The 16315-nt window shown below is 26.7% G+C and overlaps 3 long non-coding RNA genes across 4 annotated transcripts in view; 1 reads left to right on the top strand and 2 right to left on the bottom strand.

Annotated features, from left to right (window-relative positions):
* LOC126302184 (uncharacterized) overlaps window positions 1-16315 on the bottom strand; it is a 126510-nt gene that overhangs the window by 52842 nt on the left and 57353 nt on the right. The gene's annotated exons all lie outside the window — the stretch shown is intronic.
* Window positions 1-16315, top strand: part of LOC126302189 (uncharacterized) — a 112176-nt gene that overhangs the window by 39166 nt on the left and 56695 nt on the right. The window lies entirely within an intron of this gene.
* On the bottom strand, window positions 3161-16124 carry LOC126302188 (uncharacterized). Its single transcript, XR_007553104.1, has 2 exons — window positions 14977-16124; window positions 3161-3311 (listed from the first exon to the last, which is right to left on the bottom strand). It is a non-coding gene; the product is annotated as an uncharacterized LOC126302188 (long non-coding RNA).

Raw genomic sequence — 16315 nt, 5'->3', positions numbered from 1 at the left:
CATAAAGATAAACCAAAAGAATTAAAAAAATCATTACCATGAGAACGAATTATTGAAACTAAAATAGAAAGACCTAAAGCACCCTCACAAACAGAAAAAACTAAAAAAATAACAGGAAAAAAATAATCATAATCAAACTCAATAAGAAAAACAATAACTAACATAAAAAAAGAAAGAACAATATATTCTAATCTCAAAAGAACCATTAATAAATGTTTACGTTTAGAAGAAAAAACATAAACACCAGCAAAATAAATCAATAAAGAAGTAAAAATAGAGAATATAAACATTAGTTTTAATAGTTTAAAAAAAACGCCGGTCTTGTAAACCGGAAATAAGTCCAGCCCCCACTTTTAAAACTTCAGAGGTGGAAAAGCTTCCATCATCGGTCCCCAAAACCGGTATTTTAAATAAACTAACCCCTGAAATGATCAAAATAATAATTATATCATTATCAAATGTAATAAATATTAATTTTATTAAATTAAGACACCCAATATCAATAATGCTTTTTATTATCCTTCAAACCTTCCTAGTTGGATTAATAACAGGAACAATAATAGAAAGATATTGATTATCATATATTTTATTTTTAACATTTCTTGGTGGTATACTAGTATTATTTATTTACATTACAAGAATTGCATCAAACGAAATATTTCAGCCTAAATCAATCACTATAATTATTACATTAATAATGTGAGTATTTATCATATTAATATTAATTATTCTAGATATATCTATATTTATAGACTTTTTCAAAAACACCGAAACTATAAATATTGATAATTCAATCAATTATCAAGAAATAACAATATCTTTAGAAAAATTATATAATAGACCAACATTCATTATTACAATAATAATAATAATTTATTTATTTTTAGCACTACTAGCAGTTGTTAAAATCACCAATATTAATCAGGGACCTATTCGTAAAATAAGATAATTACTAATGAATAAACCCTTACGATTAAGACATCCTTTAATTAAAATTATTAATAACTCTTTAATTGACTTACCTGCCCCAACAAATATTTCATTTTGATGAAATTTTGGATCCCTATTAGGGTTATGTTTGGTAATTCAAATCGTAACTGGACTATTTTTAGCTATACATTATACATCAAATATTGAAATAGCATTCAGTAGTGTAGTACACATCTGCCGAGACGTAAATAATGGTTGAATTATCCGAACCTTACACGCAAATGGAGCATCTATATTTTTTATTTGTATTTACTTACATGTAGGACGGGGAATTTACTATGGATCTTATATATATATATATATACATACCTGAATAATTGGTACAGTGATTTTATTTTTAGTTATAGCAACTGCATTTATAGGATATGTCTTACCCTGAGGCCAAATATCTTTTTGAGGTGCAATAGTAATTACTAATTTATTATCAGCAATCCCATACTTAGGAACAGATTTAGTCCAATGAGTATGAGGAGGATTCGCTGTTGATAATGCAACATTAAATCGATTCTTCACATTCCATTTTGTATTACCATTTATTATTGCTGCTATAGCAGCAATTCATTTATTTTTTCTTCACCAAACAGGATCTAATAATCCTCTTGGACTAAATGGAGATATTGAAAAAATTCCATTCCATCCATACTTTACCTTTAAGGATTCTATTACATATGTAATAATAACATCATTATTAATTATACTATGTTTAATTAATCCTTACCTATTAGGAGATCCAGATAACTTTGTACCTGCCAACCCATTCGTAACACCAGTTCACATTCAACCAGAATGATATTTCCTATTTGCATATGCAATTCTACGATCTATCCCTAATAAGTTAGGAGGTGTTATTGCATTATTTTTATCAATTAGAATCTTAATAATTTTACCATTTTATAATAAAACACCATTCCGAGGCATTCAATTTTACCCTATTAATCAAATTTTATTCTGAATTATAGTAGTTGTTGTATGCTTACTAACGTGAATTGGTAAACGACCTGTTGAAGAACCTTATATTATAACAGGTAAAATCTTAACAATTATTTACTTCACATATTTCTTAATTAATGTCCATGTCACAAACGCATGAGATAAATTAATTAAGGAATAAAGTTAATTAGCTTAGGAAAAGCATATGTTTTGAAAACATAAAATTAGAAGTTTAACTCTTCTATTAACTTTTCTCAAAAAATTTCACTAAACAAATGAGATAAATAAAATCTTTAAACCAACAAAGAAAATAAAAAAATTCAAAGATAAAGGTAAAAAACTTTTTCAAGCTAAGTACATTAATTTATCATAACGGAACCGTGGTAATGTTCCACGAACCCAAATAAAACCAAAAGATATAATAGCAAGCTTAATAAAAAATATAAAAGAATAAAAATCACCGCCCAAAAAAATTAAAGCCAATAACATTCTTATGAAGACAATTCTAGTATATTCAGCTAAAAAAATTAAAGTAAAACCACCCGCACCATACTCAATATTAAATCCTGAAACTAACTCAGATTCCCCTTCAGCAAAATCAAAAGGAGTACGATTAGTTTCAGCTAAGCAAGAAGCAAAACAAGCTAAAGCTAAAGGAAAAGAAATAATAATAAATCAACAATAAAGCTGATAGTTTATAAAATCAAACATATTAAAACTACCAATTAAAATAATTAAAGACAATAAAATTAAAGCTAAACTAACTTCATAAGAAATTGTTTGAGCAACAGAACGAAGAGAATTATAACAGTATAAACACCTAATCTAGTACAACATAAAAAAAATAAAAATCCATAAGAAAAAGAACACATATAAGTTAAATAAGGAAAAATTACTCAAACGGCTAAAGAAATCATTAAATTAAAAACAGGGGAAAAATAATAAAGTAGGTAAATAGATATAATAGGAATTGGCTGCTCCTTACAAATTAACTTAATAGCATCTCTAAATGGCTGAGGAATTCCAACAAAACCTACCTTATTTGGACCCTTTCGAATCTGAATATAACCTAAAACCTTACGCTCTAATAAAGTTAAAAAGGCAACACTAATTAAAACACAAATAACCAATAAAAGAAAATTCAAAATAAATATAAATAAATCATAAAGTATCAATACTATTTGTAGAAAAAATCTACATAAATGAATTCTAAATTCAACACATTAATCTGTCAAAATAGTAAATAAATTAATATTAATCAATATAACAAAAAATATTTTAACCATATGGTCCTTTCGTACTAATATGGATTAACAATCTTAGGATAGTAACCGACCTGGCTCACGCCGGTCTGAACTCAGATCATGTAAGAATTTAAAGGTCGAACAGACCTAATCATTTCAGGGGTTAGTTTATTTAAAATACCGGTTTTGGGGACCGATGATGGAAGCTTTTCCACCTCTGAAGTTTTAAAAGTGGGGGCTGGACTTATTTCCGGTTTACAAGACCGGCGTTTTTTTTAACCTATTAAAACTAATGTTTATATTCTCTATTTTTACTTCTTTATTGATTTATTTTGCTGGTGTTTATGTTTTTTCTTCTAAACGTAAACATTTATTAATGTTTCTTTTGAGATTAGAATATATTGTTCTTTCTTTATTTATGTTAGTTATTGTTTTTCTTATTGAGTTTGATTATGATTATTTTTTTCCTGTTATTTTTTTAGTTTTTTCTGTTTGTGAGGGTGCTTTAGGTCTTTCTATTTTAGTTTCAATAATTCGTTCTCATGGTAATGATTTTTTTAATTCTTTTGGTTTATCTTTATGTTAAAGTATTTATTTATAACTATTTTTTTGATCCCTCTTTGTTTATTAAATAATTGTTGATGGTTGGTTCATTCTTTAATGTTTCTGTCGGGTTTTCTTTTTATAATTTGTGTTTATTCATATGCTGATTTGAATATAATTAGATATTATTTTGGTATTGATTATTTTTCTTTTAGTTTAATTTTACTTAGTTTTTGGATTTGTTCTTTAATAATCACTGCTAGAGGTTCAGTTTATTTAAGTTCATATCATTCTAATTTTTTTGTTTTTATGGTTTTGATTTTAATAATTATGCTTTATTGTTCATTTGCTAGATTAAGTCTTCTTTCTTTTTATATTTTTTTTTTGAGGCTAGATTAGTTCCTACTTTACTTTTAATTTTGGGTTGGGGTTATCAACCTGAGCGTTTGCAGGCTGGTGTTTATTTAATTTTTTATACTTTGGTTGCTAGATTACCTTTATTATTAGTTTTATTTAAGGTTTATGATTTTTCTAATACTTTATATTTTCCTTTATTCGTTGATTTTGGTTCTTATTATTTTATGTTTTATGCATTTATAATTTTGGCTTTTTTAGTTAAGATACCTATGTATTTGGTTCATTTATGACTTCCTAAGGCTCATGTAGAGGCCCCTATTTCAGGTAGAATAATTCTTGCTGGTGTTTTATTAAAGTTAGGTGGTTATGGTATTTTTCTTGTTATAAAGGTTATTTCTTATTTGGGTTTAAAGTTTAATTATTTTTGATTGTCTTTAGGTTTATCTGGGGGTGTTATTGTAAGATTTATTTGTTTCCGTCAGGTTGATTTAAAGTCTTTAATTGCATATTCTTCTGTTGCTCATATAAGAATGGTTATTGGTGGATTGATGACTATGAATTGATGAGGTTGTGTAGGTTCTCTTTCTCTAATGGTTGGTCATGGTTTATGTTCTTCTGGTTTATTTTGTTTATCTAATATTATTTATGAACGTTTAGGTAGACGAAGATTATTAATTAACAAGGGTATAATTAATTTGATGCCAAGAATGGCTTTATGATGATTTCTTTTAAGATCATCAAATATGGCTGCTCCTCCTTCTTTAAATTTGGTAGGTGAAATTAGATTATTAAATAGAATTATATCTTGATCTTCTTTTAGATTCTTTGCTTTGATTTTTTTTATCTTTTTTTAGAGCTGTTTATACTTTGTATATATATTCTTATTCTCAGCATGGGAATTATTATTCTGGTGTTTATACTTGTTCTCTTGGTTATTTTCGTGAATATCATCTTTTACTTTTACATTGATTGCCTTTAAATATTCTCTGTTTAAAGGGTGAATATTTCTTTGTTAAGTTTGCTTAAGTATTTTAATTAAAAATATTGTTTTGTGGAATCAATGATATGAAGTTTTTCATCTTAGGCCGTGAATTTATTTTCTATTTGTTCTTTGAGTTTTTTTTCTTTGTTTATTTCGAGAACTATAATTTTTATTTTAGGTATTTATTATTTAATAATTGATTATAGAGTTTTTGTTGAGTGAGAGCTTTTCAATTGAAATGGTTCTATAGTTGTTATAACTTTAATTTTGGATCGAATATCTCTTATTTTTATATCTTTTGTTATATATATTTCTTCTTTGGTTATTTATTATAGAGAGGATTATATATCTGGTGAAAAGAATATAAATCGTTTTATTATTATTGTTTTAATATTTATTCTTTCTATAGGTTTTTTAATTATTAGTCCTAATTTAATTAGAATTTTATTAGGTTGAGATGGTTTAGGTTTAGTTTCTTATTGTTTAGTTATTTATTATCAAAATGTAAAATCTTATAGTGCTGGTATATTAACTGCACTTTCTAATCGTATTGGTGATGTTGCTATTTTAATTTCTATTGCATGAATGTTAAATTTTGGTGGTTGAAATTATATTTATTATTATGATTTTATTTCTAATTCTTTTGAAATAAAGCTCATTACTATATTAATTGTTTTAGCAGCTATAACTAAGAGAGCTCAGATTCCTTTCTCTTCATGACTTCCTGCTGCTATAGCAGCTCCTACTCCTGTTTCTGCTTTAGTTCATTCTTCTACTCTTGTTACTGCTGGTGTTTATTTATTAATTCGTTTTAGACCAATATTGGATACTTATAATTGTGGTTGATTTTTACTTTTAATTGGTTGTATAACTATATTTATGGATGGATTGGGCGCTAATTTTGAGTTTGATTTATAGAAGATTATTGCTCTTTCTACTTTAAGACAACTTGGTTTAATAATAAGAATTTTGGCTATAGGTTATCCAAAGCTTGCATTTTTTCATTTATTGGCTCATGCTTTATTTAAGGCATTATTATTTATATGTGCAGGTTCAATAATTCATAATTTGAAGGATTCTCAGGATATTCGTTTTATAGGATCAATTGTTAATTTCATACCTTTAACTTCAGTTTGTTTTAATGTTTCTAGTTTATCTTTGTGTGGAATACCTTTTTTAGCGGGATTTTATTCAAAGGATTTAATTCTTGAGATGGTTTGTTTAAGATGAATTAATTGTTTAATTTTTTTTCTTTATTTTTTTTCTACTGGTTTAACTGCTTCTTATTCTTTTCGTTTGTTTTATTATTCAATATCTGGTGATAATAATTTTTATTCTAGATTTTCTTTTGATGATAAGGGTTATTATATTTCATTTGGAATAATTGGTCTATTGTTTGTTGCTGTTTTTGGTGGTAGTCTTTTATCTTGATTAATTTTTCCTATTCCTCATGTGATTGCTTTACCTTATTATTTAAAGTTTTTAACTATTACAGTTGTTATTTTAGGTGCTTATTTAGGTTATCTTATTTCTAATTTTGATTTTTCTCATAATTTATTTTCTTTAAGTATACTTTCTTTTGTTAGATTTGCTGGTTCTATATGATTTATACCTTTTCTTTCAACTAAGTTTATTAGATATATTCCTTTAAAAATAGGTTATTATTCATCTAAGTCATTTGATTATGGTTGAGGTGAATTACTTGGTGGTCAAGGTTTATATAGATTATTTATTTATTTAATTGGTTATATTCAAGGTTGATATGATTCTAATTTCAAGATTTATCTTTTAACTTTTATTTTTTGAATATTTATTTTGGTAATATTGTTTTTCGTTTACTTAAATAGCTTATAATTAGAGCGTGACACTGAAGATGTTAAGGAAGTATTTTTACTTTTAAGTATTTATAAATATAGATATATTATTTTTACAGTGAAAAAGTAATGTTTTATTTAAACTATATAAATTTTAGAAATGTTAACGGAGTTTAACCACTAATATAAAAAGTTAGCAGCTTTCATATTGGCTTTACATTTCCTTAATTGGAACTATTATAGTTCAATTATATTATTAACAGTAATACGCCTCTTTTTGGCTTCAATTAATAAGAATAAGGGTAGTACATACCAATCTTCCAGGTCGAAACTGACTGCAATATTTCGCTTCTTATTCTATTTAAGGTTGATTGATAATATCAATACTTTTTGAATGCAACCCAAATGTTATATTTAACTACAACCCTTTATTCTGCTCATTGTAATGCTCCTTGGTTTCATTCATGGTATAGTCCTCCTAATAGAACTAGAATAAAAAATATTGTTGATACTGTTCAGATTATAATGTCTGAAGTTTTAAAAATAATTACAATTGGTAGAATTAGTGCAATTTCTACATCAAAAATTAAAAAGATTACTGCGATTAGGAAGAATCGTATTGAGAATGGTATTCGTGCTGATCTTTTTGGATCAAACCCACATTCAAATGGTGATCTTTTTTCTCGATCATTAATTAATTTTTTTGATAGTGTTGTTGCCAGGATTATAACAATTATTGGAATAATAAATCTTATGAAAACTCTTGTTGATAGAATTAGAATTGTTTTTCTTGATTTATATCAAGCTTTCTGATTGGAAGTCAAATGTACTATTTATACTAGAAAAACAATTATCTACCTCATCAATAAATAGAGATATATAAGAATAATCATACTACGTCTACGAAGTGTCAGTATCATGCTGCTGCTTCAAATCCAAAGTGATGTCTTGGTGAAAATTGATTTATTGAGTGTCGAAGTAGACATGTTGATAAAAAGATTGTTCCAATAATTACGTGTAAACCATGGAATCCTGTTGCAACAAAGAATGTTGATCCATAAACTGCATCTGCAATGGTAAAAGGTGCTTCTCAATATTCATATGCTTGAAGTATTGTAAAGTATAGTCCTAATAACACTGTGAAGAATAATCCTTGTAGTGCTTGAGTATGATTAGATTCCATTAAACTATGATGTGCTCATGTTACTGTTACTCCTGATGCTAAAAGAATAGCTGTATTAAGTAATGGAATTTGTATAGGGTTAAAGGGTTGAATTCCTATTGGAGGTCATAGTATTCCTAGTTCAATTGTTGGTGCTAATCTTCTTCTAAAGAATGCTCAAAAAAAAGAAACGAAAAATAATACCTCTGATGCAATAAATAAAATTATTCCTCATCGTAATCCAATTGATACAAATCCTGTATGTAATCCTTGATATGTTCCTTCTCGTACTACATCTCGTCATCATTGAATTATAGTTAGTAGGGTAATTCCAAATCCAATTATGAATAAGTTAATATTAAATAGGTGGAATCATTTTGCTAGTCCTGATACTAGGACTATTGCTCCAATTGCTCCTGTTAATGGTCAAGGTCTATAGTCTACTAAGTGGAATGGGTGGTTTGAGTGAGTTGTTAACATAGGTTTAATATACTTCTCTAGAATATAGAGTTCTTAGAATTGAGAAAACATAGGCTTGAATTATTGCTACTGCTGATTCTAGAATTAATAGAAGTATTTGTCCAATAATTAGTAATGAGATTAAGTTTATTGCTATAGATGGTCCTGTGTTTCCTAATAAGGTTAATAATAAGTGTCCTGCAATTATATTTGCTGCCAACCGTACTGCTAATGTACCTGGTCGAATAACATTACTAATTGTTTCAATTAGTACTATAAATGATATTAATGCAGGCGGTGTACCTTGTGGTACAAGGTGTGTAAATATATGATTAGTATGGTTAATTCATCCAAATAATATAAATCTTAGCCATATAGGTAGGGCAATTGCAAATGTTAATGCTAAATGTCTTGTTCTAGTAAAAATATAAGGGAATAATCCTATGAAATTGTTAAATAATATTATAATAAAAATTGAGATGAAAATGAATGTTGTTCCATTAAATGATTTTGGTCCAAGAAGTGTTTTAAATTCATTATGTAAGGTTAAATTTAGTTTATTTCAGATAATGTTAATTCGTGATGGTGTAAGTCAAAATAGTGATGGGATTAATAATAGTCCTAGAAATGTTCTAGTTCAATTTAATGATAAATTAAAGATGTTAGTTGATGGGTCAAATGTTGAGAATAGATTTGTTATCATTTTCAATTTAAGTTTTTTATTTCAATTGTTCCTTTTTCTGCTCTTTTAATAAGGTTAGGTTTAAATGAGAAGAAGTTTATTTGATTAAACAAGATTAATGTAGCTGAAAATATAATGAATAGTGAGAATCATATAAGAGGGGATATTTGAGGGATTTGGATATAATTTCCCCATCAGAAGTAGTCGTTAATTTACTATTATTTGGTTTAAGAGACCATTACTTACTTTCAGTCATCTGATGAATTTCAAGGTGTACTAATTTTTTTTAGTTACTTTAGATTGACACTCTAATGTTATTTATTTTAACTAACTCCTTAAATTATCTTAGATAATCACTTAATAAATAAATTTACTGAAGTTCTTTCAATTACATTTGGTATAAATCTGTGGTTTGCTCCACAGATTTCTGAGCATTGTCCAAAGAATAATCCAGGTCGATTTATTGTGAATGTTCCTTGATTTAACCGACCTGGCGTTGCATCAATTTTAACCCCTAATGCAGGAACTGCTCATGAGTGTAGAACATCTGATGCTCTTGTTAATACTCGTACTTCTGTATTTATTGGTAGGATTGTTCGGTTATCTACATCTAGTAGTCGGAATCCATCATTTTCTAGGTCTTGTTCTGGTGTTATATAAGTGTCAAATTCTACGTCTATGAAGTCTGAATATTCATATCTTCAATATCATTGTCGTCCAATGGTTTTAATTGTAATTATTGCATCTACTGAATCATCAAGTAAATATAATAGTCATAATGATGGAAGGGCAATAAAAATTAATGTAATTGCTGGTAAAGCTGTTCAGATTGTTTCAATTAAATGTCCATGAAGTATATTACGGTTAGTATAGGCAATAAATAATATATAACTTAGGGCATAACCTACAATTACTGTAATTAATAATAATACGACCATAGTATGATCATGAAAGAATGATAATTGCTCCATTAATGGTGAAGCTCAATCTTGAAGAGATAAATTTGATCATGTTGCCATTAATAAATATTTTCTAATAAAAGGTCAAACCTTTATTTGTAGAGCTTAAATCTACTGCACTAATCTGCCATATTAGAATCTAGAGATTAATGGTAATTCTGAGTAACTATGTTCTGCAGGAGGGTTATTTTGTAGTCATTCTGTTGATCTTCTTATGTTAGCTCTAAATATAATTGCTCGGTTTGTAATCATTCTTTCTCATATAATTACAATGAATATAATGATTCCTACAATAGAAATTGTAGACCCAATTCTTGATACTACGTTTCATGATGTATATGCGTCTGGGTAGTCAGAGTATCGTCGAGGTATTCCTGCTAATCCTAGGAAGTGTTGAGGAAAGAATGTTAAATTTACTCCAATGAATATAATTGTAAATTGGATTTTTAATCATGTATTATTTATAGTTAATCCTGTAAATAGTGGATATCATTGAATGACACCTCCTATAATTCCAAATACTGCTCCTATAGATAATACATAATATTAGATAAACAAAATAAACCAGAAGAACATAAACCATGACCAACCATTAGAGAAAGAGAACCTACACAACCTCATCAATTCATAGTCATCAATCCACCAATAACCATTCTTATATGAGCAACAGAAGAATATGCAATTAAAGACTTTAAATCAACCTGACGAAAACAAATAAATCTTACAATAACACCCCCAGATAAACCTAAAGACAATCAAAAATAATTAAACTTTAAACCCAAATAAGAAATAACCTTTATAACACGAAAAATACCATATCCACCTAACTTTAATAAAACACCAGCAAGAATTATTCTACCTGAAATAGGGGCCTCTACATGAGCCTTAGGAAGTCATAAATGAACCAAAAACATAGGTATCTTAACTAAAAAAGCCAAAATTATAAATACATAAAACATAAAATAATAAGAACCAAAATCAACCAATAAAGGAAAATATAAAGTATTAGAAAAATCATAAACCTTAAATAAAACTAATAATAAAGGTAATCTAGCAACCAAAGTATAAAAAATTAAATAAACACCAGCCTGCAAACGCTCAGGTTGATAACCCCAACCCAAAATTAAAAGTAAAGTAGGAACTAATCTAGCCTAAAAAAAAATATAAAAAGAAAGAAGACTTAATCTAGCAAATGAACAATAAAGCATAATTATTAAAATCAAAACCATAAAAACAAAAAAATTAGAATGATATGAACTTAAATAAACTGAACCTCTAGCAGTGATTATTAAAGAACAAATCCAAAAACTAAGTAAAATTAAACTAAAAGAAAAATAATCAATACCAAAATAATATCTAATTATATTCAAATCAGCATATGAATAAACACAAATTATAAAAACAAAACCCGACAGAAACATTAAAGAATGAACCAACCATCAACAATTATTTAATAAACAAAGAGGGATCAAAAAAATAGTTATAAATAAATACTTTAACATAAAGATAAACCAAAAGAATTAAAAAAATCATTACCATGAGAACGAATTATTGAAACTAAAATAGAAAGACCTAAAGCACCCTCACAAACAGAAAAAACTAAAAAAATAACAGGAAAAAAATAATCATAATCAAACTCAATAAGAAAAACAATAACTAACATAAATAAAGAAAGAACAATATATTCTAATCTCAAAAGAACCATTAATAAATGTTTACGTTTAGAAGATAAAACATAAACACCAGCAAAATAAATCAATAAAGAAGTAAAAATAGAGAATATAAACATTAGTTTTAATAGTTTAAAAAAAACGCCGGTCTTGTAAACCGGAAATAAGTCCAGCCCCCACTTTTAAAACTTCAGAGGTGGAAAAGCTTCCATTATCGGTCCCCAAAACCGGTATTTTAAATAAACTAACCCCTGAAATGATCAAAATAATAATTATATCATTATCAAATGTAATAAATATTAATTTTATTAAATTAAGACACCCAATATCAATAATGCTTTTTATTATCCTTCAAACCTTCCTAGTTGGATTAATAACAGGAACAATAATAGAAAGATATTGATTATCATATATTTTATTTTTAACATTTCTTGGTGGTATACTAGTATTATTTATTTACATTACAAGAATTGCATCAAACGAAATATTTCAGCCTAAATCAATCACTATAATTATTACATTAATAATGTGAGTATTTATCATATTAATATTAATTATTCTAGATATATCTATATTTATAGACTTTTTCAAAAACACCGAAACTATAAATATTGATAATTCAATCAATTATCAAGAAATAACAATATCTTTAGAAAAATTATATAATAGACCAACATTCTTTATTACAATAATAATAATAATTTATTTATTTTTAGCACTACTAGCAGTTGTTAAAATCACCAATATTAATCAGGGACCTATTCGTAAAATAAGATAATTACTAATGAATAAACCCTTACGATTAAGACATCCTTTAATTAAAATTATTAATAACTCTTTAATTGACTTACCTGCCCCAACAAATATTTCATTTTGATGAAATTTTGGATCCCTATTAGGGTTATGTTTGGTAATTCAAATCGTAACTGGACTATTTTTAGCTATACATTATACATCAAATATTGAAATAGCATTCAGTAGTGTAGTACACATCTGCCGAGACGTAAATAATGGTTGAATTATCCGAACCTTACACGCAAATGGAGCATCTATATTTTTTATTTGTATTTACTTACATGTAGGACGGGGAATTTACTATGGATCTTATATATATATATATATATATACATACCTGAATAATTGGTACAGTGATTTTATTTTTAGTTACAGCAACTGCATTTATAGGATATGTCTTACCCTGAGGCCAAATATCTTTTTGAGGTGCAACAGTAATTACTAATTTATTATCAGCAATCCCATACTTAGGAACAGATTTAGTCCAATGAGTATGAGGAGGATTCGCTGTTGATAATGCAACATTAAATCGATTCTTCACATTCCATTTTGTATTACCATTTATTATTGCTGCTATAGCAGCAATTCATTTATTTTTTCTTCACCAAACAGGATCTAATAATCCTCTTGGACTAAATGGAGATATTGAAAAAATTCCATTCCATCCATACTTTACCTTTAAGGATTCTATTACATTTGTAATAATAACATCATTATTAATTATACTATGTTTAATTAATCCTTACCTATTAGGAGATCCAGATAACTTTGTACCTGCCAACCCATTAGTGACACCAGTTCACATTCAACCAGAATGAAATTTCCTATTTGCATATGCAATTCTACGATCTATCCCTAATAAGTTAGGAGGTGTTATTGCATTATTTTTATCAATTAGAATCTTAATAATTTTACCATTTTATAATAAAACACCATTCCGAGGCATTCAATTTTACCCTATTAATCAAATTTTATTCTGAATTATAGTAGTTGTTGTATGCTTACTAACGTGAATTGGTAAACGACCTGTTGAAGAACCTTATATTATAACAGGTCAAATCTTAACAATTATTTACTTCACATATTTCTTAATTAATGTCCATGTCGCAAACGCATGAGATAAATTAATTAAGGAATAAAGTTAATTAGCTTAGGAAAAGCATATGTTTTGAAAACATAAAATTAGAAGTTTAACTCTTCTATTAACTTTTCTCAAAAAATTTCACTAAACAAATGAGATAAATAAAATCTTTAAACCAACAAAGAAAATAAAAAAATTCAAAGATAAAGGTAAAAAACTTTTTCAAGCTAAGTACATTAATTTATCATAACGGAACCGTGGTAATGTTCCACGAACACAAATAAAACCAAAAGATATAATAGCAAGCTTAATAAAAAATATAAAAGAATAAAAATCACCGCCCAAAAAAATTAAAGCCAATAACATTCTTATGAAGACAATTCTAGTATATTCAGCTACAAAAATTAAAGTAAAACCACCCGCACCATACTCAATATTAAATCCTGAAACTAACTCAGATTCCCCTTCAGCAAAATCAAAAGGAGTACGATTAGTTTCAGCTAAGCAAGAAGCAAAACAAGCTAAAGCTAAAGGAAAAGAAATAATAATAAATCAACAATAAAGCTGATAGTTTATAAAATCAAACATATTAAAACTACCAATTAAAATAATTAAAGACAATAAAATTAAAGCTAAACTAACTTCATAAGAAATTGTTTGAGCAACAGAACGAAGAGAACCTAATAATGAATAATTTGAATTAGAAGATCAACCAGCAATTATAACAGTATAAACACCTAATCTAGTACAACATAAAAAAATTAAAAATCCATAAGAAAAAGAACACATATAAGTTAAATAAGGAAAAATTACTCAAACGGCTAAAGAAATCATTAAATAAAAAACAGGGGAAAAATAATAAAGTAGGTAATTAGATATAATAGGAATTGGCTGCTCCTTATAAATTAACTTAATAGCATCTCTAAATGGCTGAGGAATTCCAACAAAACCTACCTTATTTGGACCCTTTCGAATCTGAATATAACCTAAAACCTTACGCTCTAATAAAGTTAAAAAGGCAACACTAATTAAAACACAAATAACCAATAAAAGAAAATTCAAAATAAATATAAATAAATCATAAAGTATCAATACTATTTGTAGAAAAAATCTACATAAATGAATTCTAAATTCAACACATTAATCTGTCAAAATAGTAAATAAATTAATATTAATCAATATAACAAAAAATATTTTAACCATATGGTCCTTTCGTACTAATATGGATTAACAATCTTAGGATAGAAACCGACCTGGCTCACGCCGGTCTGAACTCAGATCATGTAAGAATTTAAAGGTCGAACAGACCTAATCATTGGGCTCCTGCACCCAAAATTTTTCTTAATCCAACATCGAGGTCGCAATCTGCTTTGTCGATATGAGCTCTCAAAAACAATTACGCTGTTATCCCTAAGGTAACTTAATCTTATGATCATAAATTATGGATCAAAATAACAAACATAAATAAATGATATAATAATGAAGAGTTTATCTATTCTTCATGTCACCCCAACAAAACATCATCATTAAATATAGAAAGACAAACAAAAAACTATATAAAAGTAAAATGTCAAGCTCTATAGGGTCTTCTCGTCCTAAAGAAGAATTTAAGCCTTTTGACTCAAAAGTTAAATTCAAAAATTTATTAAGAGACAGTTGATTTCTCGTCAAGCCATTCATTCCAGCCACTAATTAAGAGACTAATGATTATGCTACCTTTGCACGGTCAAAATACCGCGGCTCTTTAAAAATACGCTCAGTGAGCAGGCCAGACCTCAAAATATAAACAAGAGGACATGTTTTTGATAAACAGGCGGAAATCAATTTTGCCTAGTTCCTTATAATAAGTTCACAAGGTAAAAATTTCATACAAATAAATATACTAATTCTATCATTATTACAAAAATTTTAAAATTAAATTAATAATCTTAATAAAAAACCTAAAATATTTATAAAATCAAAATAAAAAATAATGAACTAAAACGTAATCTTAAAGATAGCTGGTTTAAAGCTTACTATTATATTTCTATAAAATAAATTATAGGTTATTAACTTCAAAGCTTATCCCTTAAAGAATAAATAAGTTAATATTTTTACTTAAAAAATTAAATAAAAACAAATAACTTTAAAAAATTAAATTTTTTCTTAAGAAACTAGATATCTTGGGAAACGATTAACATCTCATTTCTATAAATAATTTAATAATAATTATGATACATTAACTATAAATTATTTATAAATCAACCCAAATCGAGACAAGTAAAATAAATACTAAAATTTTGATAAACCCTGATACAAAAGGTACAATAAATAAAATCTACTTAAAAAAATTTAAAATAATATTTCATAAAACACTTACATTACCAATAAACTATAATTTAAAAAATCAATTCTATAAAATATACTAAGACAAAAATACAATAAAATTATTTATATTAAATAATTAAATAAACAAAAAATAAATATAATAAAATAAATAATCAAGATATCCTGATTTGCACAGAAAAATTTTCAGTGTAAATGAAACACTTTACTAATAAGTTATATCTTGAAACTCTTCCTAGATACACTTTCCAGTACATCTACTATGTTACGACTTATCTCATCTAAATTGAAGCTACTTTAAAATAAAATAGAATAATCAATA

This window comes from Schistocerca gregaria, unplaced genomic scaffold, assembly GCF_023897955.1.
Source record: "Schistocerca gregaria isolate iqSchGreg1 unplaced genomic scaffold, iqSchGreg1.2 ptg000169l, whole genome shotgun sequence".
In the NCBI taxonomy this organism is placed as follows: domain Eukaryota; kingdom Metazoa; phylum Arthropoda; class Insecta; order Orthoptera; family Acrididae; genus Schistocerca; species Schistocerca gregaria.
Note: the sequence above shows the minus strand (reverse complement) of the source record. Positions and strands in the feature narration are given on the sequence as shown.